The sequence below is a fragment of the Opisthocomus hoazin genome, unplaced genomic scaffold (genome assembly GCF_030867145.1).
Source record: "Opisthocomus hoazin isolate bOpiHoa1 unplaced genomic scaffold, bOpiHoa1.hap1 HAP1_SCAFFOLD_158, whole genome shotgun sequence".
NCBI lineage: Eukaryota > Metazoa > Chordata > Aves > Opisthocomiformes > Opisthocomidae > Opisthocomus > Opisthocomus hoazin.
The window spans coordinates 67,660-87,557 of record NW_027448711.1 but is presented as its reverse complement, the minus strand read 5'-3'; the positions used below and the strand labels follow the sequence as shown (position 1 = coordinate 87,557).

The window sequence follows — 19,898 nt, the reverse complement described above, 5'->3', positions numbered from 1 at the left end:
CTTTCTTGTACTCCGCAGCACTCTTGTAGCACTTTAGCTCTCTTTTGGTTTTATCTGTTTGTGCTCTTCAGAGCGCTCTTATCTTACTCTTTGCTATTTAGCATGCCTTTGTCCAGCCCCCCTGCCCCCTGATGACATCTGTACTTTGTTGAAAACCCCTTTGGAGTTCCTCCTTGTCATCTCTGAGGCCTCTTTGGTCTCAGGTCTCCTCTGCTCCCTTTGCTGAGCTCTCGCAACACATTGCCTATGCCTTAGAGCCCTGTTTTTGCTTGTGAGGGCACTTTGCACCCCTCTTTTCCCCTCAGAACCCTTCCTGAGTCTGCATCCATTACCCCAGTTCATCTTTCTGTCCTCTCATCCATTTGGTGCTCCTTGATTCAGTCCCCAGACAACATCTGTCCTTTGTTCAATTCTCTTTTGAGCTCACAGCATCCCTGAGATCTCATTGGTCTCTTGGGACCGCTATAATCCATGTGACGATGCCTCCCGTTCTACCGGAATGTTTTCTAAAGCCATCTTAGTGCCCTAGAGCAGTATTTTTGTTTTTTGTCTTGTTGTATGTTTCTGTGTGGTATCTGGTACTGCAAAGATGTCCATTGTCAGCTCAGATCTCTTCAGTTTTGCAGAGAAGGTGATAGCCTTCATCTCTTTTTATTGACACATCTCCCATGGTGGTTCTTTGTTGTGTTCTGCAATTTAATTTGTTCTATCTACTAAGGTGTTAATTAGGCCACTTCATGTAATTTTCTGATATGTTTCTTATATTTCCATGGGTTTTTTCTGTTTTCTGTCCTTTGGGACTCATCTAGTTCTCTTAAGGCAGTCGGTCAGAGAGGCTTTCAAAGTGGCTCTGAACCATCGGCTATTTAGAGTAAATAATTTACTTTGCAACCAGAGTTACTATATTCTTACAGGATCTAATTCTGCTTTGTCATTCAGTCCTATCTGGAAAATACTTCTGGTGGAATTTAGGTAGCATGGGTGGTCTTGCTAGAAATTAAAAGTAAGCCTGTAGCATTTTGGGTGTTTTATAGGGAAAGTAAGCACATACATTTTGATAATAATATTGTTACTGCATTTAATGAACTACTTTCTTGTGTAGCTTAGTAGGACATCTATCTTTTTCTGTCTACACTCCAGACAAATGAGGTTTAACTACTTATTAGGTCACGTTGGTGATGCAACAGAGATAGTTATAGTAAAAGAGCAGGCATTGTTGTTTTTGGTAAGGGTCAATTTCTCTCGTCAAGGCTTTGTACACTTTAAATTTAAAGCAGATGAGAAAACTTACTGCTGCTCCTCTGGCCGCCTTAATGTCTTTTGGTGGTTCATCCCTCCCCTTTCCCAGGGGACTGTGGGAAGGGTGGTGGGCGAGGCTCGGAGTATATGACCCCCAGCCTCTGATCAGGGAGCTCATTCTACTTCTGGCTTTCTTTGGTCTTAGTGCTCTGCTGTTCCTTCAGTTGATTACAACTTTTGAGCTGTCTAAGCTACCCAGGGAGATGTGTTTTGATATTTAGAGAAGCAGGGGTGTCTGTTTGAGGTAAGACGTTCAGGACGAGTCAAGGCTCAGCAGCAGATCTAGTAGAGAATATATTTATCTGCACCTTTTTTTTCAGGTCAGTAATTTTTAATGGAGCATTTAGGGGTGGCAAGATTGTTTAAGAATAGATTGTTCTTTTTATTCTAGGTGCATTACACTTTCCTGGAACTCCTGACTTGATTGAAGGTGGAACGTTGTTTTTTTCACTAGTTTTGCTCTATACTGTGTAACTTGCTGGCATCGCATCTCTTAGTTGGACTGATGATGAGATTATCTTGCAGGGGTTAAGGTGAGCATCTTGTATGCATCTGTATAGAGATTGAGCATTTCTCAAGAAAGTGGCAAGGACATAAGGCCTATAGTATCTTTCAGAGTATGGGACAGCTCATTGCCTTTCCCGATTGCTCAGAGGACTCTGTTGTCCCTTGAAACTTTGCAGCTCAAGGCAGGCCCCTCATAGATTATAAACATTGGGGTTTCACTTACTCTGTGGCCCTGTAGCAAAGCCCCAAGGCTGCGGGAAGGCGTAAGGTGGGAGATGCCTGCAGAACGCAGGGTGTGGCTCAGAGGAACAGCTCCTGAGGAGCGGCCGATGCGGGGGGGTTCAGGGGTGCAAATACCGGGAAGGAGCAGTCAGGAGGCTGTGGGGTTCCTTCCTTGACAGTTCAGGAGCAGAGAAGGGGATTCTAAACTTTTGAGACCGGGGGATGGTTGAGGAAGGGAGGAGGGTTCATCAGCCTCTCTCAGTTTAATTTTGCAGTCACAATTGGATGTCAATGAGGTCTGTTTGGTTTAAGTCTCCCTGTAGCTGACAGGGAGTTATGACACAGTCACAAGAGATGAAGTGTGAATTCTCTGGGCCTCAGCATCTCCAGATAGAGGACTGAATGTCAGGCCTTTGAATCTCAAAGGTGTTAAGGCTTGTATGTGAAGAGCTTAGTGTTCTTTTGTGTTTGTTTTTTTAATGGCAGGCTGTAGTTGGACTCTAGGTGGCGTTCTTGAATGGAAACAAGACCTTTGGAATTGTTAAGTTATTGGTCAGCATTGGGGTGACTTCTACAATATGTTTTTTGCAGATGCAGAGAAACGAGCCATGCGCCAAAGGGCGAGGGAGGAGAGGGGAGCAGAGCGTCGCAAGAAGGTGGTTTTACATATGGTGTGAGAGGGCAGACGTGCTTTTAGGTTTTGATTTTTCTTTTTAATTTTGAAGGTGCCAAGCAATGAGTGAATCGGAGATATGGGCACCGGAGGCGACTCGGGCAAGGTGAGCCACGACCAGTGGCCTGAAGTAGCAGCTGTGGGCTGGGTTGGTGTCTAAGAGCAAAGAATCCTGCGGCAACTCAGTGAGGTGCTTCTCTTTTGGTTTTGCAGGGGCTGCGCGGGCCGCTTTTGGCATTGGACAACTGTTTGAGGTGAGCTGGGGTGGTAGAGAGGAGGAGCATGGGGCAGGTGAGTTCATAAGCACAATGGTAGTTTTGTGTCTCTTGGTATCTTAGGTAGCAGAACCAATGATGGCTACAGCATCCAACTCTGGAATGAGCAGGTGAGTGGAGCATCCTGGTGCTTCTGAGGAGGGGGTTGTTGTGGAAGAGGTTGGCATTGGTCAATGTGATATGGTCATCACTGTTTGTGGGGTGTGGTTGCTTTTTTTTTTTTTTCGAATGACAAAGTGGAACCTGTTGACTGCAGTAGCCAATGTGTTTTTTATTAGGGATGGATTCTGATCCCTGCCCGTCTGAAAGCTAAGTTGAGGGACAGGGGCTGGGGAGGGTCTGGAGGGAGGGGAACAAGGTTGGGAGGTGTTGTGAAGTTAGTGTAGGGGACAGGACTGTGCAGGAACAGGTCCCTTTGGGCAGGTAAAGGAAGCAGGTTACTCTTGCACAACACTGTGTATGCAAGGGAGGGCAGTTCCAGCCTGTGTCTGTGGTGGTGTCGTTTGCGTAGTCTGTCTTCTCTGCCTTAGACCTTCCTCAGGTCTCAATGTCCTCTTTGCACTCAAGGAGGGCATTGTGCATCTCGGGTGCCATCCCTAGCATCTCAAATAGCTTTACTCATCATTACAGTGCCAACTGGGACCTTCTTTGCTTGTGTTACAAGTGTAAAACATGGATAAGTCTTGCATCTCAGAAGCTTATGCTCTGTCTGCTTCTGCAACATTGTTCCAGGCTGGGACAGCACCTCTGATCTTGAGCAGTCTCTTTTTAGTCATCTTTTCTGAGATATCTTCCTGGCATCCCAGACTTCTTAGGTCTTCAGGAAAGGCATTGTGCGCACACTTCATCCGAGTTGCAGATAGATCTTTTTGTCGCAGTTCATAGCATTTGACTTTTCTCAGGCTGCCACAGATTCTTACTTGTGGCCCCCTAGGTCTTCTTGCCCAATGGCATCTCTGGTCCAGGAGTCGTGCTTTTTAGAGTTTTTTTATGTCTCTGCGTCATACTGTTGGTCTTGTTTGTCTGCAGCGTCTGTGCATGTTTGTCTGGGTTAGAGCTGCTCTACCTGGGGGCATAGCAGTGACAGCAAGCAAAAGAATAACAATAAGATCCTATGGCTAACATGTAGATAACCCTAGACTTCATAGGCAAAAGTTGTAGAGTCCATTTCTGAGCCAAGTAGCCCTATATGCAGTGGGCAAGGAGAGTTATTTCTGTAGCGCTAGGCAGAGACACAGGGGACGACCAGATTGCTATTAATAGCAGGCTGTAGTTGGAATCTAGATGGTAAACGTAAATGGAAACAAGACTTCTGGGACTGGTCATCTATTGTTCTGCATCTGGGTGACTTGTTCAATGTTGCTTTTACAGATGCAGAGGGATGAGCAGTGTGCCAAAGGGCGGCAGAGGACACATAAGTAGAGTGCCATAAGAAGGTCAGTGTGTGGTGTTGGAGGGAAGATAAGACTGGTGGCTGTATGACTAGCTTATAAGTTTTGGATTCTCCGTTTGAAGATGCAAAGCGGGGTCTTGGTAACAGAGGTGACTCAGGCAAGGTGGGCCATGACTCATGGGCTGAAGTAGCAGTTATTATTGTAGTGTGCATTGTTGGTGAAGTTCTAAGCATCGCTTGTTGTTTGTGTTTTTCAGGTGGGATGTGAGCTTCGAGGTGCCAACCTGCAAAATGGCAGGGGCAACACGGGTCATCAGCCAAGGTGAAAAAGCAGAAAGTGGGAATCGGTGCGGACAGGCTTAGTTTTGGGCATTATCTCAGCATGTCCTCTTTGCTTTGATTTTGTTGCAGGTGCCACACATAGCCACGGACAGCTGAAGCAGAATGCTGACAAGAGGTCTGAGATGGTGAGGCTGCTGCTGACCTGGTCAGTGTGTAAGAGCAAAATATTGTGTGGCTCCTCAGTGAGGTGTGTCTCTCTTGATTTTGCAGGGGCTGTTTTCTGTGTGTGCCGCATTAGGCATTGGACAACTGTTGGAGGTGAGCTGGGGTGGCAGCGAGGAGGAGCGTGGGGTGGGTGACTTCTCACAGGCGCAAGGGTAATTTTGTGTCACTTGGTATCTTAGGTAGCAGAAGCAATGTTGGCCGCAGCGTCCGACTCTGGAATGTGCAGGTGAGTGGAGCACCCCGGTGCTTCTGAGGAGGAGGTGGTTGTGGAAGAGGTCGGCGTTGGCCAGTGTGATGCTTACTGTCAGCCCTGTGTGTCGTCTGTGTTGTCGTCTCCTCGTTTTGCTTTTCAGATGACAAAACGGAAGCAGGCGACTGCAGGAGCATCCCGGTTAGCCAAGGTGCATTTTGTCGAGGATGGAGTCAGACCCCTGGCCCCCTGAAAGCTAAGTTGAGGGACTGGAGGGAGGGGACCACGGTTGTGAATTGCAGGGGGAGGGCTTGTAAAGCTAGCGCAGGGGAGAGGGCTGTGCAGGAGCGGGCCCCTTTGGGCGTGGAAAGAGAAGGAAGGGGTTTCTCTTCGGCCCAATTGGGCAGGACCGCTCCAGGCTGTGTCTGTGGTGCTGTGCCATTTTTGTCATCTGTCTTCCGTGTCTTAGACCGTACCTGTATCTCAACATCCTCACGGCTCTTTGTGCACATCGGGCACCGCCCCGGAGTCTCGAATGCCCCTGCTCGTCGGCGTAGTGCCAAGTGGGTGCTTCTCTTCTTGCCTTACAAGCGTAAAGCGTGGATCGGTCTCGTGGCGTGGAAGTTTCCGGTCGGTTCTCTTTTGCGGCGTCGTTCCAGGCTGTGTCGGCAGCTCTTCTCTCTAGCGGTCCATTTTCGTGGAGAGTGGGAGCTCTTCCCTGCATCCTGATGTTCTTAGGTCTTGAAGCCGGGCTTCTTGCACATGCGCCGTCTCTTTTGACCGTATCTTCGTGCCAGGGACCGTGCTGTCTGACTCTGTTTTTCTGGGGCTTCCGTGGAGGCTCCGTGCTCTGGGCCGTCGCGGCCCTGTAGGTCTTCTTGTCCGACAGTGTCACCCGTCGGGGAGTCCTCCTTCTTGCGGAGGAGAGTCTTCTCTCTTCTTTGAAGCCCATTGTTTGTGGTCTTGCGCGTAGCGTCGGTGTGTGCCTGTGCGTGTTTTGGCTTGGAGCTGCTCTGCCCGGGGCAACGGGGGAACCTGTAAACGGCAGGGCCAGGGTGGGTGAGCGGCCAAGGTAAAGGAGCAGGAGATCGGAATGGATGCGGGCAGGCTTTGGTTTCGGGCGGTATCTCAGCATGTGCCGTTTGCTTTGTTTTTATTGCAGGTGGCGCACGTAGCCTCAGAGGGGCGAAGCGGCGTGCTGACAAGAGGTCTGAGAAGGTGAGGCGGTTGTGTGCCGGGTCAGCGTGCAAGAGCAAATTATTGTGCAGCGACTGAGTGAGGGGTGTGTCTCTTGGTTTTGCAGGGGCCGTGCGGGCCACCTGTGGCATTGGACAACTGTTTGAGGTGAGCTGGGGTGGCAGCGAGGAGGAGCGTGGGGCGGGTGACTTCTCACGGGCGCAAGGGTAATTTTGTGTCTCTCGGTATCTCAGGTTGCAGAAGCGACGGAGGCCGCAGCGTCCGACTCTGGAATGTGCAGGTGAGTGGAGCACCCCGGTGCTTCTGAGGAGGAGGTGGTTGTGGAAGAGGTCGGCGTTGGCCAGTGTGATGCTTACTGTCAGCCCTGTGTGTCGTCTGTGTTGTCGTCTCCTCGTTTTGCTTTTCAGATGACAAAACGGAAGCAGGCGACAGCGGGAGCATCCCGGTTAGCCAAGGTGCTTTTTGTCGAGGATGGAGTCAGACCCCCTGGCCCCCTGAAAGCTAAGTTGAGGGACTGGAGGGAGGGGACCACGGTTGTGAATTGCAGGGGGAGGGCTTGTAAAGCTAGCGCAGGGGAGAGGGCTGTGCAGGAGCGGGCCCCTTTGGGCGTGGAAAGAGAAGGAAGGGGTTTCTCTTCGGCCCAATTGGGCAGGACCGCTCCAGGCTGTGTCTGTGGTGCTGTGCCATTTTTGTCATCTGTCTTCCGTGTCTTAGACCGTACCTGTATCTCAACATCCTCACGGCTCTTTGTGCACATCGGGCACCGCCCCGGAGTCTCGAATGCCCCTGCTCGTCGGCGTAGTGCCAAGTGGGTGCTTCTCTTCTTGCCTTACAAGCGTAAAGCGTGGATCGGTCTCGTGGCGTGGAAGTTTCCGGTCGGTTCTCTTTTGCGGCGTCGTTCCAGGCTGTGTCGGCAGCTCTTCTCTCTAGCGGTCCATTTTCGTGGAGAGTGGGAGCTCTTCCCTGCATCCTGATGTTCTTAGGTCTTGAAGCCGGGCTTCTTGCACATGCGCCGTCTCTTTTGACCGTATCTTCGTGCCAGGGACCGTGCCGTCTGACTCTGTTTTTCTGGGGCTTCCGTGGAGGCTCCGTGCTCTGGGCCGTCGCGGCCCTGTAGGTCTTCTTGTCCGACAGTGTCACCCGTCGGGGAGTCCTCCTTCTTGCGGAGGAGAGTCTTCTCTCTTCTTTGAAGCCCATTGTTTGTGGTCTTGCGCGTAGCGTCGGTGTGTGCCTGTGCGTGTTTTGGCTTGGAGCTGCTCTGCCCGGGGCAACGGGGGAACCTGTAAACGGCAGGGCCAGGGTGGGTGAGCGGCCAAGGTAAAGGAGCAGGAGATCGGAATGGATGCGGGCAGGCTTTGGTTTCGGGCGGTATCTCGGCATGTGCCGTTTGCTTTGTTTTTATTGCAGGTGGCGCACGTAGCCTCAGAGGGGCGAAGCGGCGTGCTGACAAGAGGTCTGAGAAGGTGAGGCGGTTGTGTGCCGGGTCAGCGTGCAAGAGCAAATTATTGTGCAGCGACTGAGTGAGGGGTGTGTCTCTTGGTTTTGCAGGGGCCGTGCGGGCCACCTGTGGCATTGGACAACTGTTTGAGGTGAGCTGGGGTGGCAGGCGAGGAGGAGCGTGGGGCGGGTGACTTCTCACGGGCGCAAGGGTAATTTTGTGTCTCTCGGTATCTCAGGTTGCAGAAGCGACGGAGGCCGCAGCGTCCGACTCTGGAATGTGCAGGTGAGTGGAGCACCCCGGTGCTTCTGAGGAGGAGGTGGTTGTGGAAGAGGTCGGCGTTGGCCAGTGTGATGCTTACTGTCAGCCCTGTGTGTCGTCTGTGTTGTCGTCTCCTCGTTTTGCTTTTCAGATGACAAAACGGAAGCAGGCGACAGCGGGAGCATCCCGGTTAGCCAAGGTGCTTTTTGTCGAGGATGGAGTCAGACCCCCTGGCCCCCTGAAAGCTAAGTTGAGGGACTGGAGGGAGGGGACCACGGTTGTGAATTGCAGGGGGAGGGCTTGTAAAGCTAGCGCAGGGGAGAGGGCTGTGCAGGAGCGGGCCCCTTTGGGCGTGGAAAGAGAAGGAAGGGGTTTCTCTTCGGCCCAATTGGGCAGGACCGCTCCAGGCTGTGTCTGTGGTGCTGTGCCATTTTTGTCATCTGTCTTCCGTGTCTTAGACCGTACCTGTATCTCAACATCCTCACGGCTCTTTGTGCACATCGGGCACCGCCCCGGAGTCTCGAATGCCCCTGCTCGTCGGCGTAGTGCCAAGTGGGTGCTTCTCTTCTTGCCTTACAAGCGTAAAGCGTGGATCGGTCTCGTGGCGTGGAAGTTTCCGGTCGGTTCTCTTTTGCGGCGTCGTTCCAGGCTGTGTCGGCAGCTCTTCTCTCTAGCGGTCCATTTTCGTGGAGAGTGGGAGCTCTTCCCTGCATCCTGATGTTCTTAGGTCTTGAAGCCGGGCTTCTTGCACATGCGCCGTCTCTTTTGACCGTATCTTCGTGCCAGGGACCGTGCCGTCTGACTCTGTTTTTCTGGGGCTTCCGTGGAGGCTCCGTGCTCTGGGCCGTCGCGGCCCTGTAGGTCTTCTTGTCCGACAGTGTCACCCGTCGGGGAGTCCTCCTTCTTGCGGAGGAGAGTCTTCTCTCTTCTTTGAAGCCCATTGTTTGTGGTCTTGCGCGTAGCGTCGGTGTGTGCCTGTGCGTGTTTTGGCTTGGAGCTGCTCTGCCCGGGGCAACGGGGGAACCTGTAAACGGCAGGGCCAGGGTGGGTGAGCGGCCAAGGTAAAGGAGCAGGAGATCGGAATGGATGCGGGCAGGCTTTGGTTTCGGGCGGTATCTCGGCATGTGCCGTTTGCTTTGTTTTTATTGCAGGTGGCGCACGTAGCCTCAGAGGGGCGAAGCGGCGTGCTGACAAGAGGTCTGAGAAGGTGAGGCGGTTGTGTGCCGGGTCAGCGTGCAAGAGCAAATTATTGTGCAGCGACTGAGTGAGGGGTGTGTCTCTTGGTTTTGCAGGGGCCGTGCGGGCCACCTGTGGCATTGGACAACTGTTTGAGGTGAGCTGGGGTGGCAGGCGAGGAGGAGCGTGGGGCGGGTGACTTCTCACGGGCGCAAGGGTAATTTTGTGTCTCTCGGTATCTCAGGTTGCAGAAGCGACGGAGGCCGCAGCGTCCGACTCTGGAATGTGCAGGTGAGTGGAGCACCCCGGTGCTTCTGAGGAGGAGGTGGTTGTGGAAGAGGTCGGCGTTGGCCAGTGTGATGCTTACTGTCAGCCCTGTGTGTCGTCTGTGTTGTCGTCTCCTCGTTTTGCTTTTCAGATGACAAAACGGAAGCAGGCGACAGCGGGAGCATCCCGGTTAGCCAAGGTGCTTTTTGTCGAGGATGGAGTCAGACCCCCTGGCCCCCTGAAAGCTAAGTTGAGGGACTGGAGGGAGGGGACCACGGTTGTGAATTGCAGGGGGAGGGCTTGTAAAGCTAGCGCAGGGGAGAGGGCTGTGCAGGAGCGGGCCCCTTTGGGCGTGGAAAGAGAAGGAAGGGGTTTCTCTTCGGCCCAATTGGGCAGGACCGCTCCAGGCTGTGTCTGTGGTGCTGTGCCATTTTTGTCATCTGTCTTCCGTGTCTTAGACCGTACCTGTATCTCAACATCCTCACGGCTCTTTGTGCACATCGGGCACCGCCCCGGAGTCTCGAATGCCCCTGCTCGTCGGCGTAGTGCCAAGTGGGTGCTTCTCTTCTTGCCTTACAAGCGTAAAGCGTGGATCGGTCTCGTGGCGTGGAAGTTTCCGGTCGGTTCTCTTTTGCGGCGTCGTTCCAGGCTGTGTCGGCAGCTCTTCTCTCTAGCGGTCCATTTTCGTGGAGAGTGGGAGCTCTTCCCTGCATCCTGATGTTCTTAGGTCTTGAAGCCGGGCTTCTTGCACATGCGCCGTCTCTTTTGACCGTATCTTCGTGCCAGGGACCGTGCCGTCTGACTCTGTTTTTCTGGGGCTTCCGTGGAGGCTCCGTGCTCTGGGCCGTCGCGGCCCTGTAGGTCTTCTTGTCCGACAGTGTCACCCGTCGGGGAGTCCTCCTTCTTGCGGAGGAGAGTCTTCTCTCTTCTTTGAAGCCCATTGTTTGTGGTCTTGCGCGTAGCGTCGGTGTGTGCCTGTGCGTGTTTTGGCTTGGAGCTGCTCTGCCCGGGGCAACGGGGGAACCTGTAAACGGCAGGGCCAGGGTGGGTGAGCGGCCAAGGTAAAGGAGCAGGAGATCGGAATGGATGCGGGCAGGCTTTGGTTTCGGGCGGTATCTCGGCATGTGCCGTTTGCTTTGTTTTTATTGCAGGTGGCGCACGTAGCCTCAGAGGGGCGAAGCGGCGTGCTGACAAGAGGTCTGAGAAGGTGAGGCGGTTGTGTGCCGGGTCAGCGTGCAAGAGCAAATTATTGTGCAGCGACTGAGTGAGGGGTGTGTCTCTTGGTTTTGCAGGGGCCGTGCGGGCCACCTGTGGCATTGGACAACTGTTTGAGGTGAGCTGGGGTGGCAGGTGAGGAGGAGCGTGGGGCGGGTGACTTCTCACGGGCGCAAGGGTAATTTTGTGTCTCTCGGTATCTCAGGTTGCAGAAGCGACGGAGGCCGCAGCGTCCGACTCTGGAATGTGCAGGTGAGTGGAGCACCCCGGTGCTTCTGAGGAGGAGGTGGTTGTGGAAGAGGTCGGCGTTGGCCAGTGTGATGCTTACTGTCAGCCCTGTGTGTCGTCTGTGTTGTCGTCTCCTCGTTTTGCTTTTCAGATGACAAAACGGAAGCAGGCGACAGCGGGAGCATCCCGGTTAGCCAAGGTGCTTTTTGTCGAGGATGGAGTCAGACCCCTGGCCCCCTGAAAGCTAAGTTGAGGGACTGGAGGGAGGGGACCACGGTTGTGAATTGCAGGGGGAGGGCTTGTAAAGCTAGCGCAGGGGAGAGGGCTGTGCAGGAGCGGGCCCCTTTGGGCGTGGAAAGAGAAGGAAGGGGTTTCTCTTCGGCCCAATTGGGCAGGACCGCTCCAGGCTGTGTCTGTGGTGCTGTGCCATTTTTGTCATCTGTCTTCCGTGTCTTAGACCGTACCTGTATCTCAACATCCTCACGGCTCTTTGTGCACATCGGGCACCGCCCCGGAGTCTCGAATGCCCCTGCTCGTCGGCATAGTGCCAAGTGGGTGCTTCTCTTCTTGCCTTACAAGCGTAAAGTGTGGATCGGTCTCGTGGCGTGGAAGTTTCCGGTCGGTTCTCTTTTGCGGCGTCGTTCCAGGCTGTGTCGGCAGCTCTTCTCTCTAGCGGTCCATTTTCGTGGAGAGTGGGAGCTCTTCCCTGCATCCTGATGTTCTTAGGTCTTGAAGCCGGGCTTCTTGCACATGCGCCGTCTCTTTTGACCGTATCTTCGTGCCAGGGACCGTGCCGTCTGACTCTGTTTTTCTGGGGCTTCCGTGGAGGCTCCGTGCTCTGGGCCGTCGCGGCCCTGTAGGTCTTCTTGTCCGACAGTGTCACCCGTCGGGGAGTCCTCCTTCTTGCGGAGGAGAGTCTTCTCTCTTCTTTGAAGCCCATTGTTTGTGGTCTTGCGCGTAGCGTCGGTGTGTGCCTGTGCGTGTTTTGGCTTGGAGCTGCTCTGCCCGGGGCAACGGGGGAACCTGTAAACGGCAGGGCCAGGGTGGGTGAGCGGCCAAGGTAAAGGAGCAGGAGATCGGAATGGATGCGGGCAGGCTTTGGTTTCGGGCGGTATCTCGGCATGTGCCGTTTGCTTTGTTTTTATTGCAGGTGGCGCACGTAGCCTCAGAGGGGCGAAGCGGCGTGCTGACAAGAGGTCTGAGAAGGTGAGGCGGTTGTGTGCCGGGTCAGCGTGCAAGAGCAAATTATTGTGCAGCGACTGAGTGAGGGGTGTGTCTGTTGGTTTTGCAGGGGCCGTGCGGGCCACCTGTGGCATTGGACAACTGTTTGAGGTGAGCTGGGGTGGCAGGCGAGGAGGAGCGTGGGGCGGGTGACTTCTCACGGGCGCAAGGGTAATTTTGTGTCTCTCGGTATCTCAGGTTGCAGAAGCGACGGAGGCCGCAGCGTCCGACTCTGGAATGTGCAGGTGAGTGGAGCACCCCGGTGCTTCTGAGGAGGAGGTGGTTGTGGAAGAGGTCGGCGTTGGCCAGTGTGATGCTTACTGTCAGCCCTGTGTGTCGTCTGTGTTGTCGTCTCCTCGTTTTGCTTTTCAGATGACAAAACGGAAGCAGGCGACAGCGGGAGCATCCCGGTTAGCCAAGGTGCTTTTTGTCGAGGATGGAGTCAGACCCCCTGGCCCCCTGAAAGCTAAGTTGAGGGACTGGAGGGAGGGGACCACGGTTGTGAATTGCAGGGGGAGGGCTTGTAAAGCTAGCGCAGGGGAGAGGGCTGTGCAGGAGCGGGCCCCTTTGGGCGTGGAAAGAGAAGGAAGGGGTTTCTCTTCGGCCCAATTGGGCAGGACCGCTCCAGGCTGTGTCTGTGGTGCTGTGCCATTTTTGTCATCTGTCTTCCGTGTCTTAGACCGTACCTGTATCTCAACATCCTCACGGCTCTTTGTGCACATCGGGCACCGCCCCGGAGTCTCGAATGCCCCTGCTCGTCGGCGTAGTGCCAAGTGGGTGCTTCTCTTCTTGCCTTACAAGCGTAAAGCGTGGATCGGTCTCGTGGCGTGGAAGTTTCCGGTCGGTTCTCTTTTGCGGCGTCGTTCCAGGCTGTGTCGGCAGCTCTTCTCTCTAGCGGTCCATTTTCGTGGAGAGTGGGAGCTCTTCCCTGCATCCTGATGTTCTTAGGTCTTGAAGCCGGGCTTCTTGCACATGCGCCGTCTCTTTTGACCGTATCTTCGTGCCAGGGACCGTGCCGTCTGACTCTGTTTTTCTGGGGCTTCCGTGGAGGCTCCGTGCTCTGGGCCGTCGCGGCCCTGTAGGTCTTCTTGTCCGACAGTGTCACCCGTCGGGGAGTCCTCCTTCTTGCGGAGGAGAGTCTTCTCTCTTCTTTGAAGCCCATTGTTTGTGGTCTTGCGCGTAGCGTCGGTGTGTGCCTGTGCGTGTTTTGGCTTGGAGCTGCTCTGCCCGGGGCAACGGGGGAACCTGTAAACGGCAGGGCCAGGGTGGGTGAGCGGCCAAGGTAAAGGAGCAGGAGATCGGAATGGATGCGGGCAGGCTTTGGTTTCGGGCGGTATCTCGGCATGTGCCGTTTGCTTTGTTTTTATTGCAGGTGGCGCACGTAGCCTCAGAGGGGCGAAGCGGCGTGCTGACAAGAGGTCTGAGAAGGTGAGGCGGTTGTGTGCCGGGTCAGCGTGCAAGAGCAAATTATTGTGCAGCGACTGAGTGAGGGGTGTGTCTCTTGGTTTTGCAGGGGCCGTGCGGGCCACCTGTGGCATTGGACAACTGTTTGAGGTGAGCTGGGGTGGCAGGCGAGGAGGAGCGTGGGGCGGGTGACTTCTCACGGGCGCAAGGGTAATTTTGTGTCTCTCGGTATCTCAGGTTGCAGAAGCGACGGAGGCCGCAGCGTCCGACTCTGGAATGTGCAGGTGAGTGGAGCACCCCGGTGCTTCTGAGGAGGAGGTGGTTGTGGAAGAGGTCGGCGTTGGCCAGTGTGATGCTTACTGTCAGCCCTGTGTGTCGTCTGTGTTGTCGTCTCCTCGTTTTGCTTTTCAGATGACAAAACGGAAGCAGGCGACAGCGGGAGCATCCCGGTTAGCCAAGGTGCTTTTTGTCGAGGATGGAGTCAGACCCCCTGGCCCCCTGAAAGCTAAGTTGAGGGACTGGAGGGAGGGGACCACGGTTGTGAATTGCAGGGGGAGGGCTTGTAAAGCTAGCGCAGGGGAGAGGGCTGTGCAGGAGCGGGCCCCTTTGGGCGTGGAAAGAGAAGGAAGGGGTTTCTCTTCGGCCCAATTGGGCAGGACCGCTCCAGGCTGTGTCTGTGGTGCTGTGCCATTTTTGTCATCTGTCTTCCGTGTCTTAGACCGTACCTGTATCTCAACATCCTCACGGCTCTTTGTGCACATCGGGCACCGCCCCGGAGTCTCGAATGCCCCTGCTCGTCGGCGTAGTGCCAAGTGGGTGCTTCTCTTCTTGCCTTACAAGCGTAAAGCGTGGATCGGTCTCGTGGCGTGGAAGTTTCCGGTCGGTTCTCTTTTGCGGCGTCGTTCCAGGCTGTGTCGGCAGCTCTTCTCTCTAGCGGTCCATTTTCGTGGAGAGTGGGAGCTCTTCCCTGCATCCTGATGTTCTTAGGTCTTGAAGCCGGGCTTCTTGCACATGCGCCGTCTCTTTTGACCGTATCTTCGTGCCAGGGACCGTGCCGTCTGACTCTGTTTTTCTGGGGCTTCCGTGGAGGCTCCGTGCTCTGGGCCGTCGCGGCCCTGTAGGTCTTCTTGTCCGACAGTGTCACCCGTCGGGGAGTCCTCCTTCTTGCGGAGGAGAGTCTTCTCTCTTCTTTGAAGCCCATTGTTTGTGGTCTTGCGCGTAGCGTCGGTGTGTGCCTGTGCGTGTTTTGGCTTGGAGCTGCTCTGCCCGGGGCAACGGGGGAACCTGTAAACGGCAGGGCCAGGGTGGGTGAGCGGCCAAGGTAAAGGAGCAGGAGATCGGAATGGATGCGGGCAGGCTTTGGTTTCGGGCGGTATCTCAGCATGTGCCGTTTGCTTTGTTTTTATTGCAGGTGGCGCACGTAGCCTCAGAGGGGCGAAGCGGCGTGCTGACAAGAGGTCTGAGAAGGTGAGGTGGTTGTGTGCCGGGTCAGCGTGCAAGAGCAAATTATTGTGCAGCGACTGAGTGAGGGGTGTGTCTCTTGGTTTTGCAGGGGCCGTGCGGGCCACCTGTGGCATTGGACAACTGTTTGAGGTGAGCTGGGGTGGCAGGCGAGGAGGAGCGTGGGGCGGGTGACTTCTCACGGGCGCAAGGGTAATTTTGTGTCTCTCGGTATCTCAGGTTGCAGAAGCGACGGAGGCCGCAGCGTCCGACTCTGGAATGTGCAGGTGAGTGGAGCACCCCGGTGCTTCTGAGGAGGAGGTGGTTGTGGAAGAGGTCGGCGTTGGCCAGTGTGATGCTTACTGTCAGCCCTGTGTGTCGTCTGTGTTGTCGTCTCCTCGTTTTGCTTTTCAGATGACAAAACGGAAGCAGGCGACAGCGGGAGCATCCCGGTTAGCCAAGGTGCTTTTTGTCGAGGATGGAGTCAGACCCCCTGGCCCCCTGAAAGCTAAGTTGAGGGACTGGAGGGAGGGGACCACGGTTGTGAATTGCAGGGGGAGGGCTTGTAAAGCTAGCGCAGGGGAGAGGGCTGTGCAGGAGCGGGCCCCTTTGGGCGTGGAAAGAGAAGGAAGGGGTTTCTCTTCGGCCCAATTGGGCAGGACCGCTCCAGGCTGTGTCTGTGGTGCTGTGCCATTTTTGTCATCTGTCTTCCGTGTCTTAGACCGTACCTGTATCTCAACATCCTCACGGCTCTTTGTGCACATCGGGCACCGCCCCGGAGTCTCGAATGCCCCTGCTCGTCGGCGTAGTGCCAAGTGGGTGCTTCTCTTCTTGCCTTACAAGCGTAAAGCGTGGATCGGTCTCGTGGCGTGGAAGTTTCCGGTCGGTTCTCTTTTGCGGCGTCGTTCCAGGCTGTGTCGGCAGCTCTTCTCTCTAGCGGTCCATTTTCGTGGAGAGTGGGAGCTCTTCCCTGCATCCTGATGTTCTTAGGTCTTGAAGCCGGGCTTCTTGCACATGCGCCGTCTCTTTTGACCGTATCTTCGTGCCAGGGACCGTGCCGTCTGACTCTGTTTTTCTGGGGCTTCCGTGGAGGCTCCGTGCTCTGGGCCGTCGCGGCCCTGTAGGTCTTCTTGTCCGACAGTGTCACCCGTCGGGGAGTCCTCCTTCTTGCGGAGGAGAGTCTTCTCTCTTCTTTGAAGCCCATTGTTTGTGGTCTTGCGCGTAGCGTCGGTGTGTGCCTGTGCGTGTTTTGGCTTGGAGCTGCTCTGCCCGGGGCAACGGGGGAACCTGTAAACGGCAGGGCCAGGGTGGGTGAGCGGCCAAGGTAAAGGAGCAGGAGATCGGAATGGATGCGGGCAGGCTTTGGTTTCGGGCGGTATCTCGGCATGTGCCGTTTGCTTTGTTTTTATTGCAGGTGGCGCACGTAGCCTCAGAGGGGCGAAGCGGCGTGCTGACAAGAGGTCTGAGAAGGTGAGGCGGTTGTGTGCCGGGTCAGCGTGCAAGAGCAAATTATTGTGCAGCGACTGAGTGAGGGGTGTGTCTCTTGGTTTTGCAGGGGCCGTGCGGGCCACCTGTGGCATTGGACAACTGTTTGAGGTGAGCTGGGGTGGCAGGCGAGGAGGAGCGTGGGGCGGGTGACTTCTCACGGGCGCAAGGGTAATTTTGTGTCTCTCGGTATCTCAGGTTGCAGAAGCGACGGAGGCCGCAGCGTCCGACTCTGGAATGTGCAGGTGAGTGGAGCACCCCGGTGCTTCTGAGGAGGAGGTGGTTGTGGAAGAGGTCGGCGTTGGCCAGTGTGATGCTTACTGTCAGCCCTGTGTGTCGTCTGTGTTGTCGTCTCCTCGTTTTGCTTTTCAGATGACAAAACGGAAGCAGGCGACAGCGGGAGCATCCCGGTTAGCCAAGGTGCTTTTTGTCGAGGATGGAGTCAGACCCCTGGCCCCCTGAAAGCTAAGTTGAGGGACTGGAGGGAGGGGACCACGGTTGTGAATTGCAGGGGGAGGGCTTGTAAAGCTAGCGCAGGGGAGAGGGCTGTGCAGGAGCGGGCCCCTTTGGGCGTGGAAAGAGAAGGAAGGGGTTTCTCTTCGGCCCAATTGGGCAGGACCGCTCCAGGCTGTGTCTGTGGTGCTGTGCCATTTTTGTCATCTGTCTTCCGTGTCTTAGACCGTACCTGTATCTCAACATCCTCACGGCTCTTTGTGCACATCGGGCACCGCCCCGGAGTCTCGAATGCCCCTGCTCGTCGGCATAGTGCCAAGTGGGTGCTTCTCTTCTTGCCTTACAAGCGTAAAGCGTGGATCGGTCTCGTGGCGTGGAAGTTTCCGGTCGGTTCTCTTTTGCGGCGTCGTTCCAGGCTGTGTCGGCAGCTCTTCTCTCTAGCGGTCCATTTTCGTGGAGAGTGGGAGCTCTTCCCTGCATCCTGATGTTCTTAGGTCTTGAAGCCGGGCTTCTTGCACATGCGCCGTCTCTTTTGACCGTATCTTCGTGCCAGGGACCGTGCCGTCTGACTCTGTTTTTCTGGGGCTTCCGTGGAGGCTCCGTGCTCTGGGCCGTCGCGGCCCTGTAGGTCTTCTTGTCCGACAGTGTCACCCGTCGGGGAGTCCTCTTTCTTGCGGAGGAGAGTCTTCTCTCTTCTTTGAAGCCCATTGTTTGTGGTCTTGCGCGTAGCGTCGGTGTGTGCCTGTGCGTGTTTTGGCTTGGAGCTGCTCTGCCCGGGGCAACGGGGGAACCTGTAAACGGCAGGGCCAGGGTGGGTGAGCGGCCAAGGTAAAGGAGCAGGAGATCGGAATGGATGCGGGCAGGCTTTGGTTTCGGGCGGTATCTCGGCATGTGCCGTTTGCTTTGTTTTTATTGCAGGTGGCGCACGTAGCCTCAGAGGGGCGAAGCGGCGTGCTGACAAGAGGTCTGAGAAGGTGAGGCGGTTGTGTGCCGGGTCAGCGTGCAAGAGCAAATTATTGTGCAGCGACTGAGTGAGGGGTGTGTCTGTTGGTTTTGCAGGGGCCGTGCGGGCCACCTGTGGCATTGGACAACTGTTTGAGGTGAGCTGGGGTGGCAGGCGAGGAGGAGCGTGGGGCGGGTGACTTCTCACGGGCGCAAGGGTAATTTTGTGTCTCTCGGTATCTCAGGTTGCAGAAGCGACGGAGGCCGCAGCGTCCGACTCTGGAATGTGCAGGTGAGTGGAGCACCCCGGTGCTTCTGAGGAGGAGGTGGTTGTGGAAGAGGTCGGCGTTGGCCAGTGTGATGCTTACTGTCAGCCCTGTGTGTCGTCTGTGTTGTCGTCTCCTCGTTTTGCTTTTCAGATGACAAAACGGAAGCAGGCGACAGCGGGAGCATCCCGGTTAGCCAAGGTGCTTTTTGTCGAGGATGGAGTCAGACCCCCTGGCCCCCTGAAAGCTAAGTTGAGGGACTGGAGGGAGGGGACCACGGTTGTGAATTGCAGGGGGAGGGCTTGTAAAGCTAGCGCAGGGGAGAGGGCTGTGCAGGAGCGGGCCCCTTTGGGCGTGGAAAGAGAAGGAAGGGGTTTCTCTTCGGCCCAATTGGGCAGGACCGCTCCAGGCTGTGTCTGTGGTGCTGTGCCATTTTTGTCATCTGTCTTCCGTGTCTTAGACCGTACCTGTATCTCAACATCCTCACGGCTCTTTGTGCACATCGGGCACCGCCCCGGAGTCTCGAATGCCCCTGCTCGTCGGCGTAGTGCCAAGTGGGTGCTTCTCTTCTTGCCTTACAAGCGTAAAGCGTGGATTGGTCTCGTGGCGTGGAAGTTTCCGGTCGGTTCTCTTTTGCGGCGTCGTTCCAGGCTGTGTCGGCAGCTCTTCTCTCTAGCGGTCCATTTTCGTGGAGAGTGGGAGCTCTTCCCTGCATCCTGATGTTCTTAGGTCTTGAAGCCGGGCTTCTTGCACATGCGCCGTCTCTTTTGACCGTATCTTCGTGCCAGGGACCGTGCTGTCTGACTCTGTTTTTCTGGGGCTTCCGTGGAGGCTCCGTGCTCTGGGCCGTCGCGGCCCTGTAGGTCTTCTTGTCCGACAGTGTCACCCGTCGGGGAGTCCTCCTTCTTGCGGAGGAGAGTCTTCTCTCTTCTTTGAAGCCCATTGTTTGTGGTCTTGCGCGTAGCGTCGGTGTGTGCCTGTGCGTGTTTTGGCTTGGAGCTGCTCTGCCCGGGGCAACGGGGGAACCTGTAAACGGCAGGGCCAGGGTGGGTGAGCGGCCAAGGTAAAGGAGCAGGAGATCGGAATGGATGCGGGCAGGCTTTGGTTTCGGGCGGTATCTCGGCATGTGCCGTTTGCTTTGTTTTTATTGCAGGTGGCGCACGTAGCCTCAGAGGGGCGAAGCGGCGTGCTGACAAGAGGTCTGAGAAGGTGAGGCGGTTGTGTGCCGGGTCAGCGTGCAAGAGCAAATTATTGTGCAGCGACTGAGTGAGGGGTGTGTCTCTTGGTTTTGCAGGGGCCGTGCGGGCCACCTGTGGCATTGGACAACTGTTTGAGGTGAGCTGGGGTGGCAGGCGAGGAGGAGCGTGGGGCGGGTGACTTCTCACGGGCGCAAGGGTAATTTTGTGTCTCTCGGTATCTCAGGTTGCAGAAGCGACGGAGGCCGCAGCGTCCGACTCTGGAATGTGCAGGTGAGTGGAGCACCCCGGTGCTTCTGAGGAGGAGGTGGTTGTGGAAGAGGTCGGCGTTGGCCAGTGTGATGCTTACTGTCAGCCCTGTGTGTCGTCTGTGTTGTCGTCTCCTCGTTTTGCTTTTCAGATGACAAAACGGAAGCAGGCGACAGCGGGAGCATCCCGGTTAGCCAAGGTGCTTTTTGTCGAGGATGGAGTCAGACCCCCTGGCCCCCTGAAAGCTAAGTTGAGGGACTGGAGGGAGGGGACCACGGTTGTGAATTGCAGGGGGAGGGCTTGTAAAGCTAGCGCAGGGGAGAGGGCTGTGCAGGAGCGGGCCCCTTTGGGCGTGGAAAGAGAAGGAAGGGGTTTCTCTTCGGCCCAATTGGGC

General features: G+C 55.6%; 1 long non-coding RNA gene across 1 annotated transcript; it reads left to right on the top strand.

Annotated features, from left to right (window-relative positions):
- Window positions 1-1,757: 1,757 nt before the first annotated feature.
- Window positions 1,758-4,840, top strand: LOC142358987 (uncharacterized). The gene is made up of 7 exons (XR_012762019.1): window positions 1,758-1,832; window positions 2,620-2,807; window positions 2,915-2,955; window positions 3,040-3,086; window positions 4,348-4,412; window positions 4,627-4,691; window positions 4,781-4,840. It is a non-coding gene; the product is annotated as an uncharacterized LOC142358987 (long non-coding RNA).
- The last annotated feature ends 15,058 nt before the right edge of the window (window positions 4,841-19,898 follow it).